We start from the raw sequence: 15,207 nt of genomic DNA, 5'->3' as shown, positions 1-15,207 counted from the left end.
AACATTCTTATCTCAGCATTAAATAATTCATGTGGAATCTCACATAATTAAAGGGTTGTGATGATAACATTGATACAAATTGTTGATTTTTATTTAATCATATTGTAAACAATTCAAGATCAAAAGGAAATGAAAACAGTAAAATATGACTTTAGCCATAGCCCCAGCATTATTATTATATCTCTAAATAAGAAAGACAATGAAAAGGCAGGAAATAAATAGATAAAGAACCCCAAGTATAAAAATTGTATTTTAATAGTCTGTATAATTGACACCCAGCATAATTAGGTAAATGCGATATAATGTACTGTTTCTTCCACTGTCACCTGTGAAGAATGACCTCAAAGGCACAAGCTCGGTAATTGCTCTAATTACCAGAGATTCTCCAACACAGGTAGGTTAAAATGAAAAATATAAATTCATCCAATCTCCCTTAGACACCTTCAAATAGTCTGGGTATATTACTGCATTACACGTTGAAACAAAATTTCAACTGGGATGGATTTTTATAATGGTTATGATTCTACTGGTCCAAAGAAATGCCTGGGCTGTTCTTAAACTTTAACCTCAGATTTAGATGATTGCAAAGAATTCTTTTAAGCAGATATTCTTAGTTTATTTTACATTGATATATATATATATATACACACACACACACACACACACACACACACACACACACAGAATATATATGTATATCTTCAAGTTTACAAAATCTAATGAAATCATTTTAAAGAGAGAAAGAATCTTGAAATGTTGTTAATCTTATCTGTTGCCTTCAGGAAGACCTATAAATAGAGTCGTTGTTTCTGATTTTTTAATAAAATGAAACTTTTGGAAAAAAGCATATTTTGTAATGTTTTCTGAAAGCTTATTTCAAGGTTTAGCCAACTATGCTATCAGAAAATTTCAAAATTAATGTAGCAGTTTCACAGCATAGTAAAGTCTGCAGATCTAATCTCCTTCCTCAAGCCCCTTAAATACAGAAGGAGACATTTTATACATCCTGGCACATCCTAAGCATCACTGTGTCAGAAACAACCCCAGGTGAAACTGTAGGGAAACAAATCAGAATTGCATGCAGACTCACTGAAGTCTGCTTACCTCAGGCACCTTCGTTCCTCAAACTTCAATCACAACCCTCAGAAGGTCAGCCTTCACCGTGGAGTCCTTTGTAGACCTTCCATTTCCATGCAGCACCGTGTTTGGGATATTTTCAATTTCCTCAAGCAAAACAGACATTTTTTTCTTTTATTTGCAGAACGCTGAGAGCACCATTTTTTTAAATTTGATAATGTAAACTGTGACAGTGTGTTAATGAGGGCTGAACCATTTGTATATTTTAATAGCAATTTTCTGGAGATAATTATTTCACCTCGATTCAGAGAAGTGCCTCTAGCGATGGGAATTTCATTCCAGATGTAAACAGAGCAGGGCCCCGTGGCAACCTGGAACTCTCTTTTCTGTCTTCTCTTTCTGTGTTATTTGCACTCTGTGTTTTTAGTTCACGGCTGGAGATAGTAGGCTTGGGGATTGGAAAGGGATCTGATATTACCCAAAGCACTTCCAACTCTGTGGGGAAGATGCTTACCTTGAATTGGGAACTCGAGCAGTGACCTTTACTTCTTTTCCTGAGCTATGGTTACAATATGAAAGAAACTCAAATTTAAAGCCTAATCTCACCTTTCATTCATTTACCAGTCTCCTTTGTCTCTCTCAAGAGGATGCATGGTCATGCTTTTGGCCAACTTTGATTCCAAACAGCAAATGATGGTGGAATGAAGGAAGACATGCTTGTTGGCAGAGACTCTGCTTTTAATTCTGTCCCAGACTGTCACATAATTAGAAGCTAGTCAATTTTGTTTTTATATTTAAGAGTTAAAATAACAAAGATTTATGAATTTAGTGAAAATCGTCATAAGGGAGTTTGGATTCTCATTAAATTCTCTGATACACACAATTTTAGATTTTATAGAGAACATGGCATGAAAATTGTATTCCAGCCTGATCTCTCAGAAAAGATTGACAGTAATCTACATAATAGCAGTGCCAACTACACAGTATGCTTGTGTTGAAGGGGAAAAGTATCAGGGAAGGAGGTGGGGTTAAGTTCAAAAGGATAGAGCAGAACAGTAATTAGGACAGCAGCGGTAAGATCACAGGACCATGGACACTTCAGCAAAGGACATAGTTTCTGGAAACCTAACTTACAGGAATGGGAGTAAATCCCACACTGCTGGCGAGAAGACAAGCAGAGCCTATCTAGTCCCTGTCTGTTCTGAAGCTCTATGCACTTCCCCCATGGTTTCAAATTCATGTATTATTTGGACATTTCCAATTCTCATATTTATATTCCACTAAGTCTAGAAGAAAAGAAAGCATTGGTATTCTAATTTTCCCAGCAAAAGATCTAAAGATCCTTGAGTTATACCCTATACAAACCCAAACCAATCTCTAGGGCCAAGAGATATTGCTAGTCCCACTTTATAGATGAGAAAACTAGTTATGAAAAAGTAATGAGTAAAGTGTTTATGGTTGTAAACAACTATGAAGGCTGTTTTGCATGAGGAAGGGAAAGCTTCCTTCAGGATTAGTATTCAGAAATATTGATACTTCTCTGAAAATTTTAAAATTATTCACTTTTATGTAAATTTTTAATTTCAGCTTAATATTTCAGAGGATAACAATAATAAAAATGCATAATGTTGTTAACAGAACGTAAAGTTCATATGTGCTATTCCTTTACACCTTTTTTTTTTACTGTTGGTTTGACTTTAAAAAAAATTTTTATTTTTTACTAAAGTATAGTTGATATACAGTATTATGTAATTTACAGGTATACCTTATAGTGATTCAAAATTTTTAAAGATTATACTCCATTTATACTTATTATAAAATATTTACTATAATACCCATGTTGTACAAAATGCCTTTGTAGCTTATTTAGTAGTCAGTACCTCTTACTCCCCTACCCCTATATTGCCCCTCCCACCTTGCTTCTCCCCACTGGTAACCACTAGTTTGTTGTCTATATCTGTGAGTCAGCTTTGTTTTATTATATTCACTGGTTTGTTGTATTTTTTAGATTTCACATACAAATAATATCATACAGTGTTTGTCTTTCTCTGTCTGACTTATTTCACTTAGCATAATGTCCTCTAAGTCCATCCATGTGGCTGCAAATGCAAAATTTCATCCTTTTCTATGGCTGAGTAGTATATATATACCATGTCTTTATCCACCCATCTATTGATGGATGCTTAGGTTGCTTCCGTATCTTGGCAATTGTAAATAATGCTGCTATGAACACTAGGGTGCCTATATCTTTTAGAATTTGAGTTTTTGTGTCTTCTTCAGATATATACCCAGGAGTGGAATTGCTATGTCCTGTGGTAGTTCTATTTTTAGTTTTTTGAGAAACCTCCATACTGTTTTCCACAGTGGCTGCACCAATTTACATTCCCACCAACAGTGTACGAGGGTTTGCCTTTCTCCACATCATCACTGACATTTGTTATTTGTGTTCTTTTTGATGACAGCCATTCTGACAAGTGTGAGGTGATATCTCATTGCGGTTCTGATTTGCATTTTCCTGATGATTAGCGATGTTGAGCATCTTTTCGTGTTCCTGTTGGCCATCTGCATTTCCTCTTTGGAAAAATGTTTATTCAGTTCTTCTGCCCCTCTTTTAATCAGGTTGTTTGGTTTTTTGATGTTGAGTTCTATGAGCTGTTTATATATGTTGGATGTTAACCCCTTATCAGTCATACCATTTGCAAATATTTTCTCCCATTCAGTAGGTTGTCTTTTCATTTTGTTGATGGTTTCCTTTGATGTGCAAAAGCTTTTAAGTTTAATTAGGTCCCCTTTGTTTATTTTTGCTTTTATTTCCTTTGTTTTAGGAGATAGATCAAAAAAACAGTGCTATGATTTATGTCAAGGAGTGTTCCATCTATGTTTTCCTCTAGGAGTTTCATAGTGTCTGGTCTTACATTTAGGTCTTTAATCCATTTTGAGTTTATTTTTGTATATGGTGTTAGGTATTCCTTTATACTTTCTTTTTTATTTTCCTCTTATGATCAATGAATAAAATAAAACCATTTTTGGAAGACAGACAAAGTTATAAATACCAACTTTAAACTCACTATGAAGAGACTAAATGTTAGACAATATTTGATTTGAAGGATACATTGCTTTACTCATGATGTCTTGTATGGGGAATCATCTCATCGCTTTAGTTCTTTCTGTCAAAATAAAATAAGAAATGATATGATATTATGTGAGAATCATAATGCTGCACAAACAGTAAGGCATGGAATAAAGATAGAAGATGATATGCTATTAAACATAACTTTTATAATTCTGATGCTGAGGCATAAATGCACAATATCAATGTATGTTGAGAATGCCTGCTAGCATTGTGTTCACATTAATAAGCATTATACACCTCTGTGTTCTTTACTCTGACTTTCTAGAATTTAGTTGTATTGCATGTCTAACATATGACATGCATGACTGAAGAAAGACATGCAGTGTGTCTAAAATTAGTGCTGGTGAAACTCATCTCAATATTTATAAAATATATTAAATGAGATACATACATACATAGTATATTTGGGTGGGACTATCTATCAAAACACCTTGATCCTAATAATGTTTGTCATTTATGTAAATTAAGATTTACATTTAATTTTGTTTGTTCTCATTCAGAAATCAGCATTATATATATATATATACACTATTTTCAGATTTTCACAAACAGCAAGTGTGCTTTTAATAGTCATTAAAATTGCCTAATTTACAGATGTATCTGTTATATTTCATTTTTTTCTTTTAAAACAAGTACATTACTGGCCAGTTTTAATGCTCCAGTATTTTCTAGCTATGACATATTTGATTGGTAAAAGTAACTTTGGCTCCTGTTTCCCATCTGTATTCTGGTCAAAATCTTTGGTTTACAAAATTTTCCAAAACCAACTGAGTTGGTGAACTTTTCAATATTGTTTCATTTTAGAAACAAATATTTTATTAAACCTACAAATATTTGTTGAGCATCTATTATTCCAGGCATTCTCCTAGTCACTAGGGACAAAGTAATGACAGATAAAACCCCAGCCCTCATATAGCTTACATTTTAGAGAAACAAAAGAATCAATAAACAAACATCAAATTAAATCAATAATATCAATTTATCTACTGGTTATTACCAAGGAGAAAATACAATATGACTTCAGAAAATAAAATAGAGCTTGTGCTATGATGTGGGATAGGGTGTGGCAGAGTGGTTTAGGAAGCGTTTTCCCTTGGCCATGAGAGCTGGAAGGAAGCCATTTCATCCCTTGGTGAGGAGGAAGACAAAAAAGTTTTCATGGGGGCTTCCCTGGTGGCAAAGTGGTTGAGAGTCCGCCTGCCAATGCAGGGGACACCGGTTCGTGCCCTGGTCTGGGAAGATCCCACATGCTGCAGAGCGGCTGGGCTCGTGAGCCATGGCCACTGAGCCTGCACGTCCGGAGCCTGTGCTCCGCAACGGGAGAGGCCACAACAGTGAGAGGCCCACGTACCACACACACACACACACACACACACAAATCCCATGCCAAAAAAGTTTTCATGGAATTAACACTGAGAAATCTGAACATTTTACAGACATTCTAGGATCAAGAGATTTACAAACAATCTATAAACAAAAGAGGAATAACCCTCATTTTCTGGTGAATAATTGATGACTGAAAGAGGTCCATGAGTCATAGAAGTCCAAGCTTTCCATTTTAATGACAGCAAAAATAGGAAGTGGGCTGTGGTACCTAGAATCCTCCAGGACAAGATATGACTGCATTCCTTCTAAGTTCTATAAAATGGCTTTTATTCTGTTTCTCTCCTTCACCTGACTTACTTCAAAATGAAAGCTACATAATTTTGTCTTCACTGTTGTTTGTTTTTATGTATCTCTTTTGCTGTATGTCTTGTGTTGGTTAGAATCAGACAAAGCTAATTAAAAATCCCTATTCCAGCTCTGAAAATACTCCACTTATACAGACTACAAGTACAGATTTGCTGTGAGCAGTCCAATTCAAGCCCGCTTTTGGCAAAATTATCAATAATGTTCTTTTCAGTCTCAAACCGTACTCATTTAGACACTAAATTCAATGTCATTCCAGCTATAGAAGATTTCATCCTTACTTTGCTGGAATTATTGATAGAATGTAAATACCCTTCATCTAAATTTATGCAGTTAAGAAAATTGAATTTTTTAAAATAAAGAACAGTTTGTAAGAAATGTAAAAGTATTTACAGTATTAGATTCTTCAAGAATGCAACAATATAAAATCATATCTTTTCTTAAATTCTCTTATTTATCCACTGTTTAAAAGTACCCTGAAGCCACTTTTATTTGAAACTCACAGCTTATTTGTAGTTCTCAAAGCACTTAACATAGTTTTGACAGGTGATTTGCAGTCAATAAATCTTGAGTGAATAAATAAATGTGGAGGAGGTCATTTCTTGAGGAACTTAAATCTAACTTTAAGATATTACCCAAAGTAAATAGTATATAACTATAGGTTTATTAGTTTGCAGACTAAACAATGTAAAAAATAAAAGAAATAGTGACAAAAGGCAAAATGCTACATGGACAAAGTTTTTCTTGTTCCATATAATTTTCTTCATCCTGAATAAAACCAAAGAGCTTACATTCTGAGAAATAAGTAGTTGTTCCTAGGCACAGTTGTAACTCACTGTTAGTAAATGGGTTTTTAGTAGCCGAACTTCATAAACACAAGCAAGTTGACGGAGAGATTGAGTTAATGAAGATAATTATAATATTATGGCATTAAGGGGACAGTATAATTTTAAAAAGACCACTTTAGGAAATGAGTACAAAAAAGACAAATCAACAAACAACTGGGAAATCTATCAGGGGAGGAAAAATAAAATCAAGCAGATGAATGAAAGTATATTAAAAACATGATATGTGTTATGCAGATGTCTTTGACTATTTCAACCATAGTATAAAAATGAGCTCATGTTAGTAACTGGGCTTTCATCCCTGAGGTATCATATCCGAAAATGACTAGGGCCTGATGACTGTTCCTCAATATATTTGTATTTTTTATGACTCTGAAAATAACTGGGAAATTAGGAATCTTTCTGGTTTATTGAGGCCAATGACTAAGGGCAAATCTGATTAAACATCATACCCTATTCTCCCCCCGGAACGTCATATACCATAGATTATCATAGAACTTCAAACATAAAGCATGACTATTTTATAGCATGAATTTAAACCAATACAAGACTTTTACAATTATTATAATTTGATAAAAGAAAATAACTTTAACTTATTTCATTTGAATAATCAAAGTATCACTACAAAATAAATTTACTAAATATCAAAGATGAGTTACATGTCCATTTAAAATATAACATTTAATTAGAAATTAATGAAATTAATTTCATTCTCAGTACTTATTGTTGGTTCATTTATTTAGTCATTCAGGAAAAATATCACAGCTAGTAATGGGCAAAGCATAACATTTCACAGCACAGAATCTTATAGTAAAAATAACATCACCTTGATCATTACTATTTTCTAGCAAAATTATGGAAATTTTCATTCTTATAGTTTGATTTTCTTTGTCATGTTGGATGTTACGTAGTTCTTTATTCCCTTTGTGACCCATTGTTATTAAGTACAGATCACCCTGTATTATGTAACTTATGTATCAAACATTCCAGACTTCATCTTCTTTTCCTAAACTTTTTTCTTTTGCTTTCTTCTTCTAATTACATTTCACATTGTTACAGTGTGTGCATAATTGTAAGTTACCTTTCATTATTTTAGAACAAGTTTCTAAGCAATGTTTTGCCAACAAATAAATGATATTAAATATATGATTGTAGAGAACAAGAAAAAAATAATTGGTAAAATGTCTTTCTATATCAGGTTCTTCTTCCTGTGTTTCCTCACACCCTCAGAATCTCAAGGAATAAGACTTGAGATCACAGTTTACTTCCTACCTCCCAAAACCTTGCTTTCTTGGTGGAATTCATAAACCTTAGTTGACTTGATAAGTATAGCTAAAGAAATGTATCTTATGCTAAAACTAAACCTGCTTAATCTTAAGTAGAACATACATTATATGGTTGAGTCTTTTTAAACCATCAAAACAAGTAACAAGAATGGCCCATCTGAAGGAATTGTGCTTTTACTATACTATCAAACAGGGATGCTTTGTGTCAAAGCATTATCAACATATACCTTTTCCTCCCCTTCATCATCTATCTCTTCATCATCTATCTCTGAATGTTTGGTTTTGAGGAAGACATTGTCATCTTATATTTGTCCACACCAACAATAGATATCAAATGGAATTAAGTAAACCAAAGTGATGAATATTAAGACAAAACATGTGATTAGAGAGAAATAGATTTGTATTTTGAAAACTTTCTTCAAAAAATGCCTCTATTAATATAAACAAAAATTAGTTTTTGAGTACATATACATTTCTTACAAAAAAATTTCTCCCCACAATGTCTGAAATTTGAGTATATTTCTTAGAAATATTGTGTATTCATTAAACAATTTGTTGAGGATCTGCTCTATTGCAGACCAATTTTAGGGGGTTAGGGACTACTGTTCTATGCCCACATACTGTGTCTACTTTTTTCTGGCAGAGGCTGACCAACTAGAGTCTACATCCTCCAGCCTCCTAAGGAGTTATGTGTGGCTGAGGAACTAACCTCTTTCATGGCAGGAAATGTGTTCTTGTCTTAACTCACTCCTGAAGTTCACAGAACTAGGCTGAAGGGCTACCAATGGCCAGTGTGAACAAATATTGTCACTGTTCTGAGCACATCCTTCTCAAGACTCTGTTTCAGCAGGTCACTTTGACCCCTCCCCTGAATGGGCCCAGACCACCCTGAACCTGCAATCTGGGAAGAAAAATCCATGCTTGGTATAGCGTGTCTTCTTGGACTTGCTGGGGCATGACGTCAGGTGTCCATTCTGATTTCTTGTTGTCTATAGCATACCAATTATTAAAAATGTTGAAAATAACCCCTGAAAATAATTGTTACTCAAATATGTGCTATATAATTATCTTAACATAATTATAAAATTTGTGTATAAAGCATAAAGCATGCAAATGTAGTTATTATTAAATAAAAATCCTCAAATATTATTTAATCCATCTATAAGGAATCAATTTAATAAGTTATGCCATACAGTGTAGAACTATGCAGCCATTAAAAAGAATGAGAAGAAATATATCTGTATGGGTAAATCAATATGGATAAATCTCTAAGCTTTTTTAATTTCCTATTTTGCCTTCCATATATATTTTTAAATTTTTATTTTATATTGGAGTATAGTTGATTTACAATATTGTGTTAGTTTCAGGTGTACAGCAAAGTGATTCAGTTATACATGTACATATATCTATTCTTTTTCAGATTCTTTTCCCATATAGGTTATTACAGAGTATTGAGTAGAGTTCTCTGTGCTATACGGTAGGCCCTTGTTGATTATATAATTTATACTTAGTAGTGTTGGTTAATCCCAACATCCTAATTTATCCTCCCACCCCACCTTTCCCCTTTGGTAACCATAAGTTTGTTTTCTAACTCTATGAGTCTGTTTCTGTTTTGTAAATAAGTTCATTTGTATCATTTTTTAGATTCCACCTGTAAGTGATACCATATGATATTTATCTTTGTCTGATTTACTTCACTTAGTATGATAATCTCTAGGTCCATCCATTTTGCTGCAAATGGTATTATTTCATTCTTTTTTATGGCTGAGTAATATTCCACTGTATATATGTACCACATCTTCTTTCTCCGTTCCTCACATCCATCACCTCACATATTTATCTTCTTTTTTTTTTTTGATGAGAACATTCAAATTCTCCTCTCTTTGCAAATTTCACTTATACAATACAGCATTATCAACTATAGTCACCATGTTATACATTAGCTGCTCCGATCTTATTCATCTTATAGCTAAAAGTCTGTACGCATTTTTTTAAATTAATCTTTATCAGAGTATAGTTGCTTTACAATGTTGTGTTAGTTTCTACTGTACAACAAAATGAATCAGCTATACATATATGTATATCCCCTCTTTGTTGGATTTCCTTCCGATTTAGGTCACAGCAGTGCATTAAGTAAAATTCCCTGTACTATACAATATGTTCTCATTTGTTATCACTTTTATACATAGTATCAATAGTGTATATATGTCAACCCCAATATCCCAATTCCTCCCAACCCCACTTTCCCCCTTGGTATCCATACCTTTGTTCTCTATGTCTGTGTCTAATTCTGTTTTGCAGATAAGATCATCTATACCATTTTTCTAGATTCCACATATATGTGTTAATATACAATATATGTTTTTCTCTTTCTGACTTACTTCACTCTGTATGACACTCTCTAGGTCCATCCACATCTCTATAAATGACCCACTTTTGTTCATTTTTATGGCTGAGTAATATTCCATTGTGTATATGTACCACACCTTCTTTATCCATTCATCCATCGATGGACATTTAGGTAGCTCCATGTCTTGGCTATTGTAAATAGTGCTGCAATGAACACTAAAACTATTTTTAGTTTTCTAAGAAACCTCCATACTGTTCTCCATAGTGGCTGTATCAATTTACATTCCCACCAACAGTACAAGAGGGTTCTCTTTTCTCCACACCCTCTCCAGCATTTATTGTTTGTAGACTTTTTGATGACAGCCATTCTGACTGCCGTGAGGTGATAACTCATTGTAGTTTTGATTTGCATTTCTCTAATAATTAGTGATGTTGAGCATCTTTTCATGGGTTTTTTGGCCATCTGTACATCTTCTTTGGAGAGATGTCTATTTAGATCTTCTGCCCATTTTTTTGACTGGGTTGTGTTTTTTTTTATATTGAGCTGCATGAGCTGTTTGTATGTTTTGCAGATTAATTCCTAGTCGATTTCATCATTTGCAAATATTTTCTCCCATTCTGAGGGTTATCTTTTTTGTTGTTGTTTATGGTTTCCTTTGCTGTTCAAAAGCTTTAAGTTTAATTTGGTCCCATTTGTTTATTTTGGTTTTTATTTTAATTACTATAGGAGGGAGGATTCAAAAAGATATATTGCTGCAATTTATGGCAATATACAGATTCAATGTGATCTCTATCAAATTGCCAATGGCGTTTTTTGTGGTTCTAAAACAAAAATCTTAAAATTTGTTTGGAAACACAAAAACCTCGAATAGCCAAAGCAATCTGGAGAAAGAAAAACAAAGCTGGAAGAATCAAGCGCCCTGACTTCAGACTATACTATAAAGCTCCAGTAATCAAAACAGTATGGTACTTGTACAAATACAGACTTATACATCAATAGAACAAGATAGAAAGCCCAGAGGCGAAAAAAAACCCCACACACACCTATGGTCAATTAATCAATGACAAAGAAGGCAAGAATATACAATGGAGAAAAAACGGTCTCTTCAATAAGTGGTGCTGGGAAAACTGGACAGCTGCATGTAAAAGAATGAGTCTAGGATATTCTCTTACATCATACACAAAATTAAACTCAAAATGGATTAAAGACCTAAATATAAGACTGGATCCTATAAAACTCTTAGAGGAAAACATAGGAAGAACCCTCCTCAAAAATTTTTAAAGCACCCTTCTTGTAAAATATTGTTACTTTGTAATTAGAAAGATGTCAGCTTGAAGGTTCAAAATACATTCCATGTTTGAACAGGTTTCATTGCTTTTGGAAAAGGTGTGATAAGCATAAAATAGAGACAAAAATAAATTTTGCTTTAAACTAAAACTTGCAGACTAACCTTATCACTGTCATTTCCAAAGCTGTATTAAATAAGATTACTGGCTAATTATATATGCCCGTACAAAGTGTCCTAAGAAGAGTTTACACAAATATTACACTCTGTTGAAAAATCAGTTTCCTACTCGTCATCTTGCACACTGTTTCACTAATAATATTCCTACTCTAATAGAGTTTACAGTCTATTGTGGGAAGAGGCATAATGCTAAATGATTACACAAACACGTGTACAGTTTCAACTGTGACGTGATTTACAAAACAGGTACATAGCACACTGAAGTCCTATTAACAGGAAAGTTGGCCTAGTCAAGAAACTCAGCAAAGTCTCCCATGAGGAAGTAAAGTTTAGCTGAGATATAAAGGTTAATAAGAAGAGTGGAAAAGAAAAATGAAAAGAAATTCAGAGGAGGCAGTGGCTTTTGCATGGACTTGTGGGGAGCAGAACATGTAGGAAACGGGCTGAAGGAAGCCCGGCTGGAGCATTTGACTCATGGCAAGATTTAGCAGTGGGGGGCACTGAAAGGCAGGTACTGGGCAGCTGAGACAAGTACCTGTAGGCCACGTTAAAGTCTATTTCTTGCCTGCAGTTAGTCTCCATAAAGTTAAAGTGTAGAGAGGATTTATTGAGAAAGCATTTAAAGTGCTTCTCAAACTGGCATGTGCATCAGAATCACCTTTGGTCTGTTTAAACATAAACTGTGGAGAATTAGCCCTGAATTTTATGATTCAGGCCTGAGAATTTGCACTTTTAAAAAGTTCTTGGTGATATACATGCTGCTGATCTGGTGAGAACACTTTGAGAATCACCAAAACTCAAAAATAACTGAAGAACTGTAGTATCCCACGTATCTATTGCTACATAACAAACCCTTAAAAACTTAGTGACCTAAAACAATTTTTTAATAAGATCTTACGGCTCTGTGGGTTGATAAACTTGGCTGGGTTGCTTCCTCTTGAGGGCAGTGGGAAGAATCTGTTCTCTGCTTCTGGTAGTTTTTGGCAATCTTTGGAGTCCCTTGGCTTGTAGATCTCTGCTTTCTTCCAGTGTGTATCTTTCCTTCAAATTTCCCCATTTTAAAAGGACACTAGTCATATGGGATTAGAACCCAGCCTAATGATCACATTTTAACTTAATTATCTCTGTAAAGATCTTATCTCCAAATAAAGACACATTCTGAGATACTGGGGGTTAAAACATTAACATTTGAACTGGTGGGTGGAAAACATAATTCAACCCATAACATAAGAGTAGCCCTGATTCAAAGGGAGGGACTCTAGGAGGATGTGGATACTGGCAGTTTTGGTTCATTTATTGGGCTGGATTTGCATATTATTTCCATATTTCCTTATTTTGAGAAAATACCAAGTAACAGGGAAGTACGGAAGAAACTGCCAATTTTTTAAAAATACAGATAGTAAATGCTTCCACTATTCCTGTATTAACCTCACTCATTCATTCATTCTTCTTTTCATAGTCAAGTAATATTTACTGCCAAGAATAGTCAAATGCCAGGTGACTGACACAGCAAAAGGCTGTTTTGTTTCTACATTGAAAGGAAAAATATGAACTTTAATCTTTAAAAAATTCACCACTGGCATTATCAACTATTAAAATTGAAATAAATAGAGGACAGAATTTATTGCTTTTAATTGTGTACAATTATGGTTAAAATATCTTCTTTCCCAATTGGTTCTCAAATATCATGTCCTCCTATAGTTTTACTTCAGATGCAGGTGCAAAATTATTGTTAGAATGATAAATAAATTAGGAAAAATATCCTCTTATCCTTTACAAGACTTCAATGTCACAGTTTTCATGATGTAGTAAAATTCAGGAATATGTTACTACAATAAATTTTTACTCTCAATCACTTGAAATTTTTTTAAAAAGAGACATTCTAACTCAAAACTCAAAACTTTTACTTGTACAAAAGAGGTTTTAAAATATATATTTAATTTAGTTGTGGTGCATATGAATTTAATCATTTTCTTTAAGGAAAGAAATAGAAGAAACATAATCCTCCAACTCATATTACTGAAAATAATTTTATTTTTTGCTGTTATTTTTGTTAACATGATTTAATTCAATGTATTAGAGAACTATACGCTGATGACTTACAATATAAAATTCTTGTGCTAGAAACTGGTGCTCTAACACTGAACAAAATAGGCATATCCTCCCTTCTTGGAGTAGATTTTCTATTGGGAAGGCACGTATCAAAAAGCTAGCCTAGCTCTCCACCCAACTGCTGCCAGGCCATCACAGACACGAGCTGTGTTCAGCCCATCATCGCCAGGGTCACCAAGGTGCTGCGCAGGACCGGTTCGCAGGGACAGTGCACACAGGTGCGCATAGAATTCATGAAGGACAGGAGCCGCTCACTGATGGGAAACGTGAAAGGCCCCATGCGCGAGGGCAACGTGCTCACCCTGCTGGTGTCAGAGCCAGAGGCTTAGAGGCTGCGCGGAACATGTGACTGTGTCCTGGATGTCTGGGTCGACCACTTGGCCCACGAGGATGATCTGCTGTTAAAAAATGATCTGCTGTTATATTGTATGTTAAAAAAACAAAAAGCTGACCTATTACAAATACGAGAATTTATTAAAATGTATCTGTTTCAAAAAATGATAATTTAATCTGAAAATTAAAACAAAAAGGATATAAATGAGGAAAGACGGGTTATGTTGTGGTGTTTAGGGAGAGTTTTCCAGAGAGAATTGATAGCATATGTAAACATTCAGATATGACATAATCTTCAATATAATATGTCTTTATGATTGATCAGAAATGTGTTGAAATTAATAGATTTTTTTAATTTATGAGATTTTTTAGATTGATGAGTCCTTTTTATTTTTTTATGTCCTTTTTAGGACCTCTGAAATCTGCATCAAAAGTTCCTTCTGCTACTTAATGCAAGTGAAATATAAATTTGAAAAATAATTCATTTACTCATATAGGCACAAAGTTTACAGGAGTATTTATGAATTCTCACTATTTTTCTAAAAAACTATTCTTCACTACACTTTTTATCTGGGGTAAGGATGAAACAAAGCAATGCATCATTCTGCATGTTAGAAAGCAAAACAAATCCAATCCTCTAAACCAAACTTCCTCTTATGTTTCTTAATTTTCAGGGTTTTTTTTTTTTTGTATCTTTAAAAATACAATTAGTAATACTGACTTTTCAAAAAGCCTAAACAAATAAGCAGCCAGGAAATTTTAATGGGGAATGAATTAAGAAATATAAAAATCGTAAGTATTTTCATTTAAGAGGAAATATAGAATAACTAGAGCAACTCTACATTTGGAATTATGTAATCTAGAGATGAATATGAGGACACTTTATGTCCTTCTGTAACAGTAAGTGATACCACCTG

The 15,207-nt window shown here is 33.9% G+C and overlaps 1 pseudogene across 1 annotated transcript; it reads left to right on the top strand.

Annotated features, from left to right (window-relative positions):
* Window positions 1-292: 292 nt before the first annotated feature.
* LOC117199531 (uncharacterized) lies at window positions 293-14,770 on the top strand (annotated as a pseudogene). Its single transcript, XR_004480769.1, has 3 exons — window positions 293-394; window positions 14,059-14,357; window positions 14,701-14,770. The product of XR_004480769.1 is annotated as an uncharacterized LOC117199531 (transcript).
* The last annotated feature ends 437 nt before the right edge of the window (window positions 14,771-15,207 follow it).

This window comes from Orcinus orca, chromosome 4 (genome assembly GCF_937001465.1).
Source record: "Orcinus orca chromosome 4, mOrcOrc1.1, whole genome shotgun sequence".
Classification (NCBI taxonomy): domain Eukaryota; kingdom Metazoa; phylum Chordata; class Mammalia; order Artiodactyla; family Delphinidae; genus Orcinus; species Orcinus orca.
Note: the sequence above shows the minus strand (reverse complement) of the source record. Positions and strands in the feature narration are given on the sequence as shown.